Consider the following 20,485-nt stretch of genomic DNA (forward strand, 5'->3'; position numbering starts at 1 on the left):
AGCAACTAGCTATACCTTATATAACAGCGTTACAGAAAAGGTAAAACACTCAGAAATTCTAATAAATATGTGTTGTCATTGACATAGCTATTCTTTCTAAGGATATATATAGATATAGTCATTTATTATGTGGAATTTTTGTCTCTGTCCTCTTATGTTCCTTGTAAGGGGCCCAGCCTATAAGGTAGTGGGCTTCTCCAGTTGAGCTTTATATCATAAGGTCATCAGTGGAACAATGAAAAGTATAATTATCAATCAAGATAGATATTCTAAAAGGAATTTCTATAGTTAAAAACAATTACTTAGCGATAGAAATAAGATAATGTTTTAAATATTTCAAAGTTCTTTCCTCACAGCGATCTTTTGAGGCAGATAACATAAATACTATTATTTCCTTTTGGTAGACTAAAAAACTAAGGCTCTGAAAGATTAAATGCTTTGTCCATAGTATATAATCATTAAGGTTATAAGATATCATGTCAACCCATGTCTCCTGACTGTGAACCAAGGCTTCTACTTCTATTCTGCTACTTTTTGTTATAGAATCATAAGTATATGGAGATTTATTCATTAAAATGACTAAAAAGATATTTTACTTTTAAAACACAGGGCAGAACTGTCTAAGCAGAATCAATGTCTGTGAAAATAAAACAGTAGCATAGTATTATATCATATTATTAAGTAAAGATTTCACTGCCTATTATCCTTGAAAGACATCAGGACATTGAATGAATTATGTGTATTGTGTACAAAAATTTCCCAGTTTAAATATTCCCTCCTCTGGAGTGAAAGACAACAGCTGTTTGAACACTACCTTATCCAACTGAAAGCACAATGGAAATTTGTGGCAGACAGAACATAATTAAATAGGTTGGAGGCAGATGAAGAGACTGATTATGCATTCTAAATGTCACACTTTTATTTTGATTCCTTAGCCAGAAAATGCTAATAAAAAGACTAAAATATTTGAATCTTTACTAGTCCATTTTCTAGAACAATGAATATAATCTATAGCACTGCTCCATATGAATGGAGTAAACATCTTCTTTCCAACTTTTCTTTTATGAGATTTATAAGTGGAATGCTAAGCTTAGAATATCTCTGGTCTCATATCATTGTGACATTTGGCTTATACAATAACTAATGACCAAAATACGAAACCCAGTGATGAACTGTTTCTTTTTTTTCTTGTGTGTGATCAATGGAAAAAATATAGAAATCCTATGGCCTTTCTTGGGCTTGTATATGTGGATAATTTTGATGTTTAAGGGAACATGGCTGACTCCTTTTCTCCCATGTAACTATATTGTTGTTTCACCTTCCCTTTCATGATAGCATAATGAATGAATTCATAATTTTTATGAAAGCTTCTTAATTTTCAAAAGATATGCATTCATAATTTTTTTAATATTAACCCTTGCAAAACCCTGTGTTACAATTCTCCCTCCTTATCCCTACCCCTTCCTCTAGATAGCATACACTTATTTTATTGCTTGGGAATTTCAGTGTGATCAGAACATGCTTCTTCAATATTCACCAACTGAAAGCATTTATTAAGTAACTATTCACAAGCATTGTGTTGTCTTCAGAGAGAGGTTTGATGATTAAAAAGCATGGTCCTTGGCCAAAAGAGTTTTGTTATCATCCAGTTGTTTCAGTTGTGTCCAACTCTTCATGACTCTATTTGGGGTTTTCTTTTCAAAGATAGAGGAATCGTTTGTTATTTCCTCTTCCAACTCATTTTACAAATCGGGGAAAGAGGTAAAACAGGTTAAGTGATTTGCCCAGAGTCACATAGCTAGTAAAAGGCTAGATTTGAATTCTGAAATATGAGTCTTCCTGACTTCAGATTTGGCACTCTTTCTACTGTGTCCTTTTGCTGTCCCATCTCTCACCCTTCCAATATAGCTAAAATCTTTCAATTCAGTAAATTATAATAGAATTATATACTATAAAAGAATTTAGAATCTCATATATATGTATGTGTGTATATATATATATATGTATATATATAAAACTGGGAAATATACACATACATGCATACATACATACATGGACATAATCTACATTATCAATCCCAAGATTCATTCAGTAAATACTTACAGATCAGTTTTGTCTATGAATATATAGGTAGGGCATGAGGCACTCACATAGGTATATGCCAAAGAAGTGAAGCCAAAAGAGGGATAACCTGGGAAAATCTTAAAAAATAGATGTTTCAGGAAGAATTCACCAATGAAAGGAGAGGACTGCTAGGATGAAGGGTTCTTTCATGATGATAAGGTCACAAGGCAAGGCATCTTCCAGTGGAAGAAAGATATTAGAGGGAATGTTGAGAAATTTGGAGCATAAATGGTGGAACTTGGGAGTGAGCAAGGCTGTCCTGGACCCTTCTGCAAAATAAAATAGGAAGAACTCAGAAATCAGAGCCGGGGATTACTGGAGTGAATGATTTTTTTTTTTTTTTCCAGAGAGAGAAGTAAAAAGGATTACAATATGTTTGAATTTGAGAAAATAATTTTAGATGAAGATAGACTCAAAATGAAGAGAGCATATGTGGTAAATGAGTGAGAATGCTTAAAAAGTTCTGCTTTAGGGTGACAAATGTGTCTATCTATCCTTGATATCTATATTGTCATTAACTTGTTTGAGTATATAACTAGGACATTTTGGGAATATGAGAGATGCAACATCCTTCAGAATCTTCAAAATTTATAAGGTTCTCTTAAAAAGACAGAGGGAGAGAAGATCTAGTCAAAACCTAATGAAAGACCTCAAAAAGAGATACTTGCCTAAATTAAAGAAAAAAGAAATCAATCATTTAGATAAAACTCCCAAACCCAGAAAAGGTACAGCAAATAGAATTAAAAGTGGAAGAGGAAAGAGAGTCTGTGTTAAAAAAAATTGCATCAAAATATTTTTTTAAAAAGACTAACTCCTGGGAGAAAGTATTGACTTAAAAGGGAAGGAAGGGCAAGATGAATACAGAGAGGAATGTCGAGACTTACATGAACTGATGCTAAGTGAAATGAGCAGAACCAGGAGATCATTATATACCTCAACAATGATACTGTTTGAGAATGTATTCTGATGGAAGTGGATCTCTTCAATAAAGAGAGCTAATTCAGTTTCAATTGATCAAAGATGGGCAGAAGCAACTACACCCAAAGAAAGAACACTGGGAAATGAATATAAACTGCTTGCATTTTTGTTTTTCTTCCTGGGTTATTTATACCTTCTGAATTCAATTCTCCCTGTGCAACAAGAAAACTGTTCGGTTCTGCACACATATATTGTATCCAGGATATACTGTCACCTATTCAACATGTAAAGGACTGCTTGCCATCTAGGGGAGGGGGTGGAAGGAGGGAGGGGAAAAATCAGAACAGAAGTGAATGCAAGGGATAATGCTGTAAAAAATTACCCTGGCATGAGTTCTATCAATAAAAAGTTATTTAAAAAAAAAGGGAGGAAGGGATTTTATGTGTATGTTTTATGCCAGGTTTATAGTCTCTTGATATTCAGAAGTATTGACAGTTTTTCTCATATCATGATTTGCATTTGGTATTCATGTTCTAGAGCACTTAATCTATGATTAATTCATTTAAAGAGACTACAATACCATGCATTCAATTTTTGTATAATGTTCAAGTTTAGCTTTTAATTTTACATTGAATGTTCAGAGTTCTAACTATCTTACATCGACTCCTCATTTTGTTCTTGTTTATGGAGTTCATTTCTCTTTTTATCTTTTCTGAAGTTTCTTTTTTTATTGTTATTCTACAATATCTTAGGAATCCAAATGATTTTATATTTTAATAACTATATGCCACTTTCTTTTCTGATATTTGATAAGGAAGCTTTGAAAGTTTTAGTTCTCATATTTCCATTTTGAGATTACTGATTTATTTGCTTTTTCTCAGGCTTTCTATTGAAGGTTTTTCTCTTGAGAAAGTTGGCATTTAAACCTTTTAAAATCTTTCCCAATCATTAGAATTATGACTTCTTTCTTTTTGTGTGAATATCTTCATGACTAAGCTTTAAACGAGTTACCAAGAAACAAGAAGAAAAAGTTAGTGACATTTCAATTCTGGTCAACTTACTCAAGGGAAAATAGGTTCACACCCTAGCCTCAACCTTCTGTTCTTCAGGTTTAGCCCAGCTACACACACCGCACACATTCTACTTTTTGTCTTTCTTTCCTTGGGTCTACTTTTTTCCTTCTCTTCCCTGAAATGAATTTGTATCCCCCTCTTTTTCAGAATTAAAAGATAATAGGTAATATGTTTGTGACAGAATCTCTGCAAACTTGGGTATCCCCAAACTGTGTATGAACTTCATTCAGAAATTATCATGGTTTCAAACTTCTTTTATCTTTCCTCCTTATGTCTGAGTCTGAGCAGAATCAGTGTCTGAAATTCCTGTAAACTGGAGCTGGGGAATAAGATGCGCTCTCAGAGACTCTGAAGGAAATCTGGTGACACTTTTACATTTAGTTACTGTTTTTTGAATGACTTGAGGAAATATGAAGATTGTTAGGGGAAAGGTTTTGCCTGAACATGCTAAAAACCATACTTTTCTACTTTTAATCCATAAGAATTTTGTTTTCATGGCTAGTGGAGTAAACTCTGGCACATAACCCCTTCTCCCTTTTTCAATATTAGAAAGTTAAAGGACTCTGTAAAAATGGAGCAAATCTGCCAAATTGCTTGTTACATTACCTGGAAATCTCATAAATATTCTTGCATACATGCCTTGTTTTCCATGATCTTTTACTTATTCATGCTCTTATCACCTCAATTTTGATTCTATTGCCTCCTGCTAATGCCCTGCCCAATGCAGTCATACCATCACTGTTTAATCTTCCCTATTACTACTTTCACTGCTCAAAGTAGTTAATGATTTCCCATTGCCAAAAGAAGGAAGTCATACTCTGTAGTGTGGCTTACCAATGATTTGTCAGCATGAAAAGTGACATTAGATATCATCTAGATTTACTCCCTTTGTTTTACTGATGAGGAAACTAAAGTCTAGAAAAGTGATATGATTTGCCTAAAGTCAGGGTTGGGAGTAGAATTCATGTTTTCTAATTCATGTTTGCCTGGCACATTTTCCCTTTATTCTACTTAACTTTTTATGTTAACTTTCAAAGAAAATGAAAGGAGAGAAAGGAAAATTATGATTCCAAAATGTAAACACCTTTATTTGCAAAATACTATGCTTTTTGACTATTTTCTCTTTCACTCTCTAGGGAGAATTCTGTGGCATATCTTATTTAGCTCTCTAAGTCAGTACCCCTGATATATGTCAGCCTAGTTAAAGAAAGAAAATGTGCAGATGCAGGTAAAGGCCTTTGCCTCTCTGAGCTATCGTTTCTGAGATGATTGCTCCACAGTCCCATATCTTTGTATATTTGGCTTCCTTTTTATCTTGCCAGTGGGATGGTTTTCAAATTAAACCTCTTCATATAGCTGCCTTGCAAGGAAGCCATGGATTTGATTGTCTTGGCTGTTACTTTTCAGGTGCACTAATGAACACCTGCCACTTTTAGACCAATATAATTTAAGACACTGTTTGTTTACTCTCAGCTTCACCTCCTAATAAAATTTTCCTTTGAGTCAAAAATTACCATCCACTGCCCATTGACCCCCTCCTCTGCCAGCAGAGGGAAACACAACCTGACTGTTTTTATGTCTGATTTGTTTATCTCTATGAGGAATGGGGGAGTGTTTGGTAGAGATCGTTAATTTTATGACTTGTGTTTCAAAAAAATGGTGCATGGGCTATTTACATCTCTCCATATTAACACCTGAGAAAATGAGCCTGCTAAAGATATAAAACCTAAAGTTAAAGTGTGTTTATCATTCTCCTCTAAATATAATTCATGGCTCAGAACGCATCTTTATAGCTTATGATCAAATATTTTCCTGGGTCTGTATTTGATTTTTGCTGCAGTGACACTGAATGTCTTTAAATCTTTTAAAGATTGTGTAGTGTTAAGTTTTAATTTTTCAGGCTGGAAACTGAAGGAGGGCAAACATTATAACTTTTTGGACGGGTACCAAAATAATGACAATCATTCTTCATAATAGGCAGATCCTGTTTTTCTCTACCCTCTCATTTAAAGGGAAAAAAATTCACTTTCTCCTGTCCTTTTCCATTCATTCAATAGATTCTAATGATATCTGAAGAAGAGAGAGTCAATAGTGCGTTCAGAAACAAGGATTTTACCTTGTAGTGATCCACTTTAAATGCAATGTGCCCAAACATATTACATATAAGCAAGGAAGACCACCTGTACTTTGTAACTATGACAGTCATAAGCAGGTTAATGATCCCATTAGTAATGAAGTTTCATTATTAGGAATTCACCTTATGTTCAACAACACTGATTAGGATGACAACTAGAACACGGTTAATTTAAGATATGATGTTGTTTTTTTCTTCTATGTATTGTGGCCCTAACCACAGTCCAGATCTAGGAATAACTTTTTGTTCCAAATCCAGAAGGAAATTGATTATAGTTTTAGCAGCACTACAAATAGGATTGTTGTTGTTGATGATGATAGTCATGGTGATGATGATGATGATGATGATGACGCTGCTTCTTCAAAGTCTTACTTCAGTGCCTCATTGTATTATTAAGGACTGCCTGGGTTCCAAAAGACCATACTGATGAAGAAAAAACTTTGACAGTTTCTGCCTGGCAAAGCTTTGAATATGGGTCTACAACAGATTATACCTGCTTTCTGAGAATAGCTTTGGCTAATGGACAATAAATTGGCTACCAATTGGTTAATTGTTTGTTGATAATAATTCATGTACAAAATAAAATATTGAATATATTGTAGGCAATTTCTATCCATTTCTGTAGTAAAATTTGACAAGTAACATAAAAGGTAGAAGGATGGCCTAATTAAGAACACAATTCTTATACTTTCTAAAAAATTAATTTAATTTTCAATACTCTAAATATGAATTCTCTGGCAGGTGACCAAACAGTAGGCATGATGCTAGATGAACTGAATCATATCAATATTGGCCTTGCCACTATAAATGATCCAGAAGACAAGAGGAAGTTGCAACTAAATTGAAGAATAGCTCTTAAGTTCTCCTTAGAGACCCAAAGAAATTTTTGAAGGTAGTTCCAAAGTTCATCTAAAAGAAAAAGAAAAATGTCATTTCACATGATATTTGTTCATTTCATATTGCAATATATATGATAATCATTTGCAAAATGATTTCCATTAAAATAATTTCAGGTTATTTTCCCAAGATAGGTTAAAGAGGTTTAGGAGGTAAAGAAAACTTAAAAAAAATAACATTCTTGTTGTCAAATTATACATAAAAACTTAAATACTTTAATGCAAAGATGGTCATGGGAGAAAATAATGGAATATGAGGGCAAAATGAATAGAATACTAGCTTCAAGAAGACAGTTCAAATAGAGCATCAGACATTAAGCAGCTGTGTAACCCTTTGAAAGCCACTTAATCTCTGTCTTAGTTTCCTCAACTATGACATGGGAATAATAACAGAATCTACATTAAGTTGTAATGACTGAATTAGAAATTATTAATTAAAAAGTGCTTACCAAAATGCCTAGCACAGAGTAGGTGCTGTATAAAAGTTAAGTTCCTTCCCCTTTCAAATGTATAGATGACTAATCAATTAAATAGATAGATCAGTCAATAGATAAATAAGTAGATATACAAATATATAGATTATACATTATATAAAGATATATACATAGTAAGAGTTTTATCAATAATACAGGTGCAACTTGTTTTTGAAAATGTTGATGATTTAACATTTTCAAATTCTTACTGAAGTGCATCACTGTGAAATAAAATGAGATGCTGGGTTCTGAAGGAAGATGACAATGAAGCAAAGACTTTGGGATATTGGCAGATGCATCTATGTAGAGTTCTTTAGATCAGTCTTGAGATAGATAGACATGTATATATAGTTGCATGTGTGTGTGTCTGTGTCTGTCTGTATATATGTGTGTGTGTACCTCATAGGGAGGTCTATGTAGAAGGCTGGACCTCTGAAAAGGTGTACTTGAATCCAGAACAGCAGGCTACTTAAGGCTAAGTACCTACTCAATGTGAGATAATGGTTCTATAAACATATACTTAGATGATATGGTGATGAGATGGCTCTTCTCATGATTGGTGCCTGCTGAATATATTGTGGTGAGGTAATTGTAGGGAAGGATTGGAGGGCTGAGGGAGAGAGTCAGAGTCTTCCTGACCCAGCTCTCTCATCAGGGAAAATTTCAGGGTCCAGACTCCAGAGTCCAGGATCCATATTTGAGGAGCCAAGTGGTAGCTTGCCTGTCTCCTTCACTTTTCCTCCTGAAGACCAAGAACTTTGACTGATCCTGACTCTAACTGATCCTGAGGCCCTCCAGAGAGCTAGTCCAGATATTACGAATCTATATATTTATGGAGAAATATTTTGGAAAATAATTGCTCAAGATTAACAAATTAGAGAGGTTAGAAGAAAACACATAAAAGATTAATTTCTATATATCATGAATACTTTTTTAAAGAAGGGAGTGGTCATAGATTGATTGAATTACAATCAACAGCAAATGAGAAAAATAACATAAATATGAAGCAATGGTATAGAACTGTGATTAATCCAATCTCATTTATTTAAATAACTGGTGAACACAAAAATGAAAAGTAGTCCATTGAAAGGACATTAACAAATGTTATTCATTTTAAGAAACATTTCTGTAGAAATAATAGTTTATCATAAGAACACAAAAAGGAATCTAAAAATATTTCAGCTAGTAAATAATTGGTCTCAGAGATAGCAAAACCATGGAATGTATTGGTTTACAATACAGATAACTTTCCAAAATCTTTTGAAAGATTGTGAGCAACATTTTCTCACAAAACTGCTGGAGTATTAGAACAAATAAAGAAGTCTGAAAAAACAAAATAAAAACTTAGCTCAAGACTTGACCAAGAAAAATTATCCCGAGGGGATTTTATATATGAAACTAGAAAGAGAACAATCAATAAAATGAAAAATAGAAGAGGTAGATTAAGATTTTTCTAACAAATTCTTTTTTTCATCAATGACAATGGATGCACAACAGTTAGATTCTATAGTAATAACACAGTTCCTAATGTATTATATGAAGAAACAATAAAGGCACTAAATATCAGGCTATTATCAGAAATAAAACAAGTATAGACAATGGAAGTGTACTGAGAGTCACATAATTTTGAGGACATTGAGTCTTAATCTGTCGAGATATTTGAAAAAGTGTGTCATAACAAAATGCTTGAGGAAAAAAGAACATGTATCTTATTATCAAATCAGAATGACTTAGAAAATATCAATAACTGTCAATCTGCCTATTTATGATCCCATCTCTATATTTTTTTAAAAAAATAATAATCTACAAATCCAAAAAATTATTGAAACCTTGAAAAGTGAATAGACAGGTTTTTGAGAAATTATATACTATGGCAGAACAGACATAACATCACACATTTTCAAAAAATATATATTACCATGTGAGTATTTGTTGGCAATAAAGTTTTTCATCAAATGGAATATCAACCTTCCATGTATCAAAATCAGATCATGGTATTGATTACATTATGTCTACTCATCATACAATTCTTTAAATGTTTCAACAATTGCAATGACTGACTATTAATAAAAAAATTATTATGAAACATAACTATTTCTATACTAATGGTGTTTGCCACCATCATGGGGGATTTCCATCTCCAAATAAAGAGATGTTTTGATGAAGTCCTCCACATACTCCATATATATATATATAACCTTGAACTCAGCCCAAAAATTAAACACTTAGATAAAAAATTGCATTTTCTTAATGAAAGTGTGCAGTTTTTTTTAATGGCTGTAAGCTTCTCCTAGAAACAAAGCCCCACTATCCAAAAATTAATATACTTCCTCTCACACTGCATGGTTCCAAAGTTATAGAGCACCATAGTTTTTAAATATTTAAAAACTGAAGCTTACCCAAAGTACAATGAAGAGGTATTTGATGGGTATAAGTTCATTATAATCTATTACCTACAATATATTTTACAGAAGAAGCTTAGACAGAAATCTATCTGAGAAACTTACTGTTGGAAAAAAATAACAAACAAACAAAATATGACCATGTCATGAGAACAGTGGATAACTGCTGAAGAATTTTCATGCTTATTGGTAGCTATTTAATGTCTAGATATCAAGATAAACACCTCCGGAAAGTTTAGTGGATCTCCCTATGATGTTTTTTATGATAAATTCATAATAAATTGGATGATATATGAAGGTGCAAATGGTTTACAATCTTCAGTGTTGGAGGGAATACAGAGACTGATGTAATCACAGATCTGTTGAAGATTGAAACATAAAACAATATTTAATATTATTAGCTCAGAGGATAATTATGTCAGTGTTAAATTTGTAAATAAAGTTTATCTAAAATCATACAGATCTAGAAAATGTGAAGTGTTGCCATCATCATAAGTCAAGGTCTCATATGTTATAGAAACTCAGCACCTATATCTAAGTAGTACAATGTTCTTTGACAGTATTTGAAATTATAAATGAAAATGAAAATGAAATTCTAAATGAACATAAAATTATTTCAGCCAATATTGGTAGAAAACATAGAATGATGGAACAAAAATGCATTTTTATGTTCTTTTAAACTTAAACTGTTTTTCTCTCATAACCCCTTTTTAACTGAGAGAAATGTTTATACAATCCCTGGTATATGGGTTTATAAAAATAGGCAACAAATCAAATCAAAAAATTTCTGATAGTAAATAATAGTTTTATGGTCCTCCATATTCATTTATGTAACCTCATAAGGGATAAGTTGAAGAGGCTTTGCTTTAATGAACATCTAACTAAGCACCATAATCTCATTATAGTAAAAAATAAATTAAAAATAAAAACAAAAACCTGAGTCTGAGAAAGATTATCTGATTTATTTAACATCATACTACTAGAATCATTCTGGATATGGAAGCTATGGTTAGTTGAAGAGCTTCTCATCATAGAAATGGTTTGTCTTTTCAAGGAACTTAAATCTACTTTCCATCTTGAATTCACTTTTTCCATTCACTCGAGGATGGAGAGAGCAGTATTTTTAGGATATCTTTTTTTTTTTTTAAATATCAGAAGTTCCTAAATACTGAATTAGTACTGTTGAGTGTAATTCCCAAAGGTGAAGTAGGCTTTTTGTTCATTTAGGGGACATAGAATAGGAAACTTTTTTCCCCCAGATTGCTTCTATTCACATTTTCCATTTTTTATTATAAAGCCTTTTATTTTCAAAACATAGTTTTCAACATGTACTCTTGCAAAACATTGTGCTTAATATATTTTCCTTCCTCCCTTTCCCCCAACTCTTTTCCTAGACAGCAAGTAATCCAATATGTTAAACATGCACAATTCTTCTATATGTATTTCCAAAATAATCGTGCTGCATAAGAAAAATCAAATCAAAAAGATAAAATGATAAAGAAAACAAAATGCAAGTAAACAACAACAAAAAAGTGAAAATACTATATTGTGATTCATACTAAGTCCCCACAGACCTGTCTCTGGGTGCCAATGGCTGTTTCCATCACAAGGCCATTAGAACTAGTCTCAGTCACATCAATGTTGAAAAGAGCCATGTCCATCAGAATAGATCATCATATAATTTTGTCTTACTGTTGTTATTGTTGATATATTTCTTTTTGTCTCCAAACAATTTTCTCCAAAGTTTTGTTATACCAAATTTTTCTAAATTTCCACTTACCTCCTTAACTTCTTTCTTATTCATTTTGTGTTTCAATTTATGTAGTTCTGAGAAAGAAATTTTGAGAATCCTCTGCAGTATAGTTTTTCTGTCTAATTCTTCTTGCAGCTCTCTTAACATCTCCTCTTGGATTTGGATGCTGTACCATTTGGAACATATATGTTTAATGTTATTTCACTAAGTTATACTTTTTTTCTCTTTTTTCCCACATTCTTTCCTCCCTAGTGTTTTACTTCTGACCACCACCTTCCTCAAATTGTCCTCCACTTTTATGGCTGCTCCCCCTATCTCTTTGGGTTTTGAAAAAAAATTATATTCTCAAATTCAATAAACATCTTGAAATAGCAGCAATACAGTTGAAAACATACATTTTTTTAAATTTTGTATCCCTCTTAATATATATTTTTAAAATTTATTGTAGTAAGTTTATTTATTTTTAATACACATTGTTTTATGAATCATGTTGAGAATGAAAAATCAGAACAGAAGGGGAAAACCATGGGAGAGATAAAACAGAAAAAGAAATGAACATAGCATGTGTCCATTTACATTCAGTCTTTGTTTTTTTTCCAAAATGCAGCTGGCATTTTCTATCCAAAGTCTATTGGGACTACTTTGAATGAAAAACCAAGCCTTTCATAATTGATTGTTACACATTTTTGTGTTTTTGTGTAACATGTATTCCTGGTTCTGTGTGTTTCACTCAGCATCATTTCATGTAGATTTTTCCAGGCCTTCTCTAGTCAGCTTGTCCATCATTTTTTTATAGAGCAATAATATTCCATTACTTTCATGTACCACAAGTTGTTCAGCCATTCCTCAATTGAAGGGAATTCATTCCTTTTCCAGTTCTTTGCTACCACAAAAAGAGTTGCTGCGAACGTTTTTGCACATATAGATCTTTTTCCTTCTTTAATGTTTTCCTTGGAATATAGTCCCAATAATGGCACTGCTGGGTCAAAGGGTAGGCACAGTTTGATAGCCCTTTGGCTATCCAAAGCCCTTTGGCAATTTCCAAATTCAGAATGCTTGAATCATTTCACAATTCCACCAACAATGTGTTAGTGTCCTAGTTTTCTCCCATCCTTCCCACCTTTATCATTATCTTTTCCTGTTGCCTTAGATAATCTGAGAGATGTGAGGTGATACCTGAGTTATTTTAAGTTGCATTTCTCTAATCAATAGTGATTTAGAGCATTTTTCATATATATGACAGCTATGAATATCTTTAATTTCATCATCTGAAAATTGTCTGTTCATATCCTTTGACCATTTATCAATTGGGAAGAGAACTTGTATCCTTACCATCTAATATTTTTATTAACAAATAAATGTGACAAAGACTATCTATCAAAGTAGAAGGTTCAGAACACAGGGACTTAGATATAAGGAACCAGAAAACATGGCAGAAGTTTGCCAAAGAAAAAGTTCATCATATTTGGAAAATTAATTCTTATAATTTATATTTAATTTCTTGCACAGACATTTGGACATGTCACATAATCTATTTGATCCTTGGTTTCTTTGTTGGTAACATGTGGATATTGGATTATGTGACTTTGGAGATCTTTCCTGTCTATATTTTCCCTCTGCTCTTACTTAACACTGCAACATAATCAAGTTTTATATTCCATCCTCAGTTATAGAAAGTATTATTATTCAGTTACAGTTACTGGTCTTTTCTTCTTGAATTGATTTAAATTTAAGAGATTCATCAGTTAAATCATCAACATTAATGATTTTCATGAATTCATGCTCCTGGGTTCTGGCCTTTTTGGGTTTAGGCAGAATGAATGTGTTCCTTTTCAAACTTACTACTAAAATTATATGGACTCACCTATCACATTTCAAGGAAATTCAATTCAATTAGTATTTTTGAGCATCTATCATTTTAAAGCTGTAGAACAGAATTTACATATGCTATTCCTTAAACCTGAAATGTACTGTCTCCTTGCCTTCATTTCTTAAAATCTCTTTTCCATCAAAACACCATTCCTACACAAATTGTTTTTTGATTTCCCATTCCTCATTCCTAGCTGCTAGGTTCTTCTCTGTCTACAAAATTACCTTGAATTTATTTTGCATATATTTGTATTTACTTGTATTTATAGAATTCATTTCTCTCTTCTCTCCTTCTCTGTAGAATGTAAGCTTCTTGAGAACAGGGTATATTGTTTTTGTTTATTTGCTTTTTTACTCCTAGCTTTGAGCAAAGTATTCAATCTATAATACTTGCAATTTTAAAATGTTTGTTGTTTGATATTAATAAGGAGGTAGTAAGATATGGTGCAAAGACTTTAGAATTCTGGTACTCTAGATTGAATCTTAGTATTGCTATTTACTACTTCTCTGATCATAGATATCTCTATGCTTTATTATTCTCAGATATAAAAATGATAGAGGATGTGAGGGTTGACTAGATGATAACTAAGGTCTTTTCAGTTCTAAATCTATAATTCTGTATCTATATATTCGTGAGGACAACCCATTGGACTGGGCCTCAGGCCTTGATTAGAGATCTTTGGTAATGTGCATGACCTTGGAGAGGCAATGCTCCCTTTTCTCATATTCCTTAGCTCATTAAACCCTAACCCTAGCACTCCAGGGACAAGATGCTTAAATATTAGCTATTTGTTCATATCCAATTCTTCCCAAAGAAGGAATTATAAATGCTCAGAATATAATATGTGAATCAGATATAGGACAAGCATCTCAGTCACAAACATAAAAAGATGCTTCCCCTAGAGGATTTACAGAACACATTGACTGAACAACTTAAAACAAGAATCAGTATTAAAATCTGCTGGGAGTATGCAATTTGAACTTTATCAAAATACAAAGCAGTTTGCAGAACTGATGAAAAGGCACTTTACATTTCTGATAGGTTCTCTCTATCTCCCAGTTATTTTCTGGAAAGTAAAGCTGTGGTCTTTGTCTTCTTTCATCAGTATTCATTTTTTCCAATTAAAGTACCAATGAACAAAAAGAACTCCCTTTGTTAATAATCAGTTCTCCTCAATGGTTCTGGACTCTCATATTCAGAGTTGTTTTCTAACCTGGTCAGATCCATTTTGAAGTTGATGCTCAGTAACCCATCAAGGAAAGGAAATTTAAAAAAAAAGCAAGACAAGCAATGATGGGCTCAGGCACAACTTAGCTTGTAGAGTTCCTATAGTATACCTGTAACATGAGAGTGATACATATAATTTTAGAATGGAGTAGAGCCGCCATTCCCTATTCTTCTCTGAGTTACATGACTCTCAATGGAAAATTCCAATGAAATTAGAACTGCAAAAAAGCTACGTGTTTCTCTTTTTAATTGGCATAGCATCCTTAATCAACTAGTAACATTGTGTTATCTGCAACATCCTAAAATGAAAAGTCCTTTCACTGCTGGAAAATCAAATGACCAGCAATAGCAATGTATCTTATTAGCCCCAGAAGACCCAAATAAAACGTCATCATTTCCCTCTTGTCCCTGTAGTACCTTCACCAATGTCCCCTTAGATAACCCTTATAGAGCAATTCAACTATCTCTTCAGAAATAAATGCAGAAGATCTCTGATTATTGAAATTAAATCCTCTAAAATATACTCCAACTTGTACAGTTTGTTCAGAGAATAATTAGTTGGTGTCTAACTCAGAAATGCCTATCAATTCTAACAAGGACAAATATTTCAGTTCTAAGAATGATTGTTTTTATTCTTATTCCAACAATTTGAACCATCTGTTTTCCATATACACAGCAGGTTAGTAATAACAAATTAAACATAGAATCAGGACTGAAAAATCAAGTACATTACCAGCAACAAGAAGTGATATCTTGAAGTCTGAGAACAAGGAAAGAGAGAAAAGATTAAAAAGTAAAATAAGACATCAGTAAGAACAGTCATTTGGGGAAATTTAGTATAGGGAGAAATAGATCTATATTTCTTAATAGGGAGGGTATCATTTTATTGCCACATTATATAGTCATTGTCATCTATAATAACTTCATATAATTAAATAAGGGACAGTTATATTATGTTCAGTGTGTATTTATGAAGTTGGGTATTTTATTCCTATCCTCTGGAAAGGATCATGTTTGGTTTTGGAGTCAACCAGAGCAAGGACAATTTGACAGAAGGGTTGAAGGAGTTCTGGATCTGTGAATTAAGTAGGAAGTAGATAGATACTAAGAAGAGTAATAAGTCAGGGAAGTCAGAAAAAACAAACAAATAAAGGGAAAGGAAATGACAAAGCAGAATCTGGGGTGTTTTAGTAACAGGGCATTTTGTGGCTGCCATATGATCTACTTATTTAAAACAGAAATATTTCACTGACCCCACCATTCTTCTTAATGACTATAATGTGAAGATTGAACCTTCAACACAAAGCAATTCTATAATAAATTTTGAGGGAAAAAAACCACAACAACAATAGCAAAAAAAACCCCAACATTAACAATTTAAGTAGTCCAATCTACCTTTGCCTATCCTACCCCAATTTCTTCCCTAATTACCAATCTTCTACCTCCAGCTGCCTTTCAGATATATCAAACAGACACATAAGACATTCAAAAGATATCTTAAACAAAACTTGTTTAAAACAAAGTGCATTGTCTTTTTCCCTTTAGCCCCTGTCAGCTTGTACTTTCTCTTGGTTGTTTAGTTGATTGGTTATTGTCCTTCATTCTTGAAAAGAACCAAATGATATCACTATTTAAGAGTCAAATTGCAAAGGATTGAACTGTGGCTTATGAGACCAGTTTGAACTTGGAACGCTCTGCCATAGATCAGACACAAATAGTCCCTATGAACATTTAGGTGGATTCTCTAACTTTGCCCACTTTATGTTTCTTCAGAGCTAATTCAATTCTGATTTGCTCATAGAGCATAGCAACTTTTCTAATGAGGCACACGATTCTTAGTGGTCCTGTGCCATTGTGTCTCATGAAATGCAATCAATGTCCTTATATTGCTTTTTCTGACCACTTTGTGAATTCTTCAGAAATAGTCTTTTTGGCAATATCATCCTCCCAGGCTCTTAGGCTCATCCTCAACTCCTTACTGTCTCTCCCTAACCATATACAATTTCTCCCCATTGGAAACTCTCATCAAAGTCAGGATGGTAGATTGTTTTGTAAAGTGATCATAGGATAATAGGGAATTGTATTTCAGGCATGGGTTGGACTAGATAATGCCTTGGTTTCCTTACGGTGTTGATATTCTATGATTCTGTTGCAATAACATTATGGAAAGGCATGTTTCAAATCAGCTGAAAAGAGATTAAATAATTAAAGTTTCTCTTGTTAACTGTAGAATCATAGAATAAGAGCAAATTTGCAAAGGAGAAAGAAAAATAGACATTAATAACTGAACATTACCTGATTGACTTCGTGTACTTACATAGCTTCATCTAACTATCTTAAATGATTTTGCTAATTTTTAAATAAAAAATTCAAAGAATAGCAATTTCATAATATCTTATGATAATTTGTCCCACTGTTTAATAGGCACTAGCTATGCTGTACTCTCAGTTCTTTTCATTTTGAGTATAACTATAGAGCAGACAGATAGATGATCCCTCAAGGCTACATAGTTTTCTTTTCATTTAAGGGCATCTCTTTCTGACAAGCAGCATAATCTTTTGCAATTGGACTTTGAGTTATGGCCTTCTTAAATTGGATATAGTAAGAAGAGGGCTGGAATCAAAGGAGACAACTCAAGAGTTAATTATGTTTTCATGAAACTAAGAGATGACTAAATGTCAAAAAGAATTATAATTAAGCCAAACAAATTGATAGAAAGAGGATGAATTTATTTCAATCGAGAGGAAAAAGTATTCTTGACGGCAGACAAGCACTTTGATTTATAGAGAAGGAAAAAAAAAAAGAATGATAACGTCAAAGCAGACAATCCATTGGATAGTTTTAAAAAATGTTATCTTTTAAAATCCAACCTTTCTCTCCACCCAAGCAGTAGACAGTTGATAAATAATTAAGGCTTTGTGAATAAATATATTGATAAATTACAGGTAATGGCTCTCTGGCATACTCTGCAGATGGGTGATTGAGTGCCTTCAAAGTCTATGATTAATGCATTCATCAGGCCACTCATTGTCCTGCCTAAAATATCTTCAAGTATATGAAGATTGAAAAGATGGAAAAGAGAGGACTAATGGGACACTGACCTTCAACTTGAAGAAATAGAGACTGATCCTGACAATCAGATCTGGAATATTTAATGTCAACTGCTAGGAAAAGTAATTTGAAAAGCATAACAGGGAAATTTGTTTAACTCCAAGAGAATGATGCATTTTTGATGAATGGAATGCAAATGACTCTGGTTCAAACCCTCTCATTCTTCAGTTCTTGCAGCTTCCTTAAAATGGACAGAGGATCTAGCATGTATAAATGATATTACACAATTGGATGTAATGAATTCACACTGATTTAGATTTTTTTTTAAGTATTTTCACATGGATTGATAAATGACCAATGGGATAGAATTACAATCTTTTGAGTTGGGAGAATGCTCTATGACATGCTTTATGGGTGGGAGTTAGGTTGGTTTTAATTTGTCATTATTATTAATGATATGGTGAAGCAAGTAAACAATAGATGAATTAACTATGCTGATGATAATAGAACAAAAAGAAATGCATGCCAACTCAATCACAAGATGGGGCCAAAAGTAAGTTTGAAATTGAGAGTAGACCTAACAGATGACTATGTGATGTTCACTCTAGAAACAAAGGGAACAAATATGAAAATTAATTGAAGCACCATGATTTAGTAGAAGTGAGAAAGATAGAAGGATAAACAAAAAATGACTTGAGCTTTAATGGCTAGCAATAATATTTGTTTGTTATATGCTGTCACAGCCAGCAAAATTTAAGTAATATCTGAATCCATTGGCAGCCAAATTAAACCTTGGACTTAAATATAATAACTTTCTCTCTTTCTTTCCCCCCACCCCATAGTTCATGAACAATATCAAAGTTCTTGGCAGGTACAGAAAGCACCATAAGTTTTCAAATTGAAATAATTTTTCTAGATAATTCTAGAAAGTCCTTTGGTATTGTGGCTTCAGAAATAAGGAATCAAAAAGGGATTAAAAGAAAGCAAAAAAAAAAAAAATAAAAGAGAAGCAATTGAACAGGGGGAACTGAAACTAACAGAGAACATTCATACATATGTTCATATTTATACATATATACATTTATACATACATATATCCACATATACTTATATACTATTAATTTCCTCCACTGGTACCAATATAAAAGAATTTTATTAAATTTTTCCTTCCACTATAAACCTCAGCTTCCCTTTTTGAAACTCATTCTCTCTAATAATTCTATCCCTAATTTTTTATTAAATCTTTTTATTAATAAGACATATGCATGGGTAATTTTTCAACACTGACCCTTTTAAAATGTTCTGTTCCAAATTTTCCCCTCCTTCCACCCATCTCCTCTCCTAGATGGCAGTTAGCCCAACACATGTTAAATATGTTGAAATATATGTTAAATCCAACATATGTATATATAGTTATACAGTTATCCTGCTGCAAAAGAAAAATCGAATTAGAAGGAAAAAACTGAGATAGAAAACAAAATGCAAGCAAACAATAGAAAGAATGAGAATGCTATGTTGTGGTTCACACTCAATTCCCACAGTCCTCTCTCTGAGTGTAGATGGCTCTCCTCATCACTGAACAATTGAAACTGGTTTGAATTATCTCATTTTTGAAGAGGGCCATGTCCATCAAAATTATCTATTCTTAATTTTGATACTAAACTAGTAATTTTAAATCAAATTAAAATAGATTCATAGTGATTAGTCCAAGATGCCACAATGTCCCTAATTTTAACACCTAGTCCCATTCCCTACACTCCAAGCAGAATTACCTATTATTCAACAGATTTTTGAGATTTACATCTGTAATACTGTGTTCATTTCTGAGAAATCAGATTTTAGAAAAAAGAAAGACATTAACAAGTTAGAGCATTGCCACAAGAGGGAAAGCAAAAATAAGGACTCCTAAAAAGTGTCATAAGAGTATGGATTGAAGGACCGAGAATTGTACAGTCTAGAGAAGAAAAGGTTTAGATAGTGATGTGATAATTTTCTTCAAGTAATTGAAGAATAGTCATGTAGAAGAGGCATTTGACTTATATAAGTATCTATAAAATAATTTATATATATATATATATCCAATATATTGGATATATATACATATATTTAATAATATATGTAATATATACTTTGTGTGTGTGTGTGTGTGTGTGTGTGTTGTGTGTATGTATGTGTGTGTATGGCTATTTGTATCTAATGGTAGCCATCTCTTGGGAAGGAAGGAAGGAATGTACATAATAATTTTATGGTATATTTGAAAGGAATACCAAGTTGTGCATAGTCAAATTTCAGTTTCATGTGCAATCATCTTTTTGTTCTATAATATGGAATTTTTATTCCATTAATTAAAACTAAAAGTTAATTTAAAAAAAAGAATGGGGGAACAGAACAGACCACTTGTGGGAAGGCAGGCAATTTTTAAAAAAGGATTTTTTGAAATTCACCTCTTTCTCTGTTATTCCTTCATTTAACTCTTCCCCACTATTATAATATTCCCACTTCCTTATCCTCGATTTTTTTTTGTATCATCTCTTTAATCTCCCTTCTCCCTCTCCCTTCCCACT

This window comes from Antechinus flavipes, chromosome 3 (genome assembly GCF_016432865.1).
Source record: "Antechinus flavipes isolate AdamAnt ecotype Samford, QLD, Australia chromosome 3, AdamAnt_v2, whole genome shotgun sequence".
Lineage (NCBI taxonomy): Eukaryota > Metazoa > Chordata > Mammalia > Dasyuromorphia > Dasyuridae > Antechinus > Antechinus flavipes.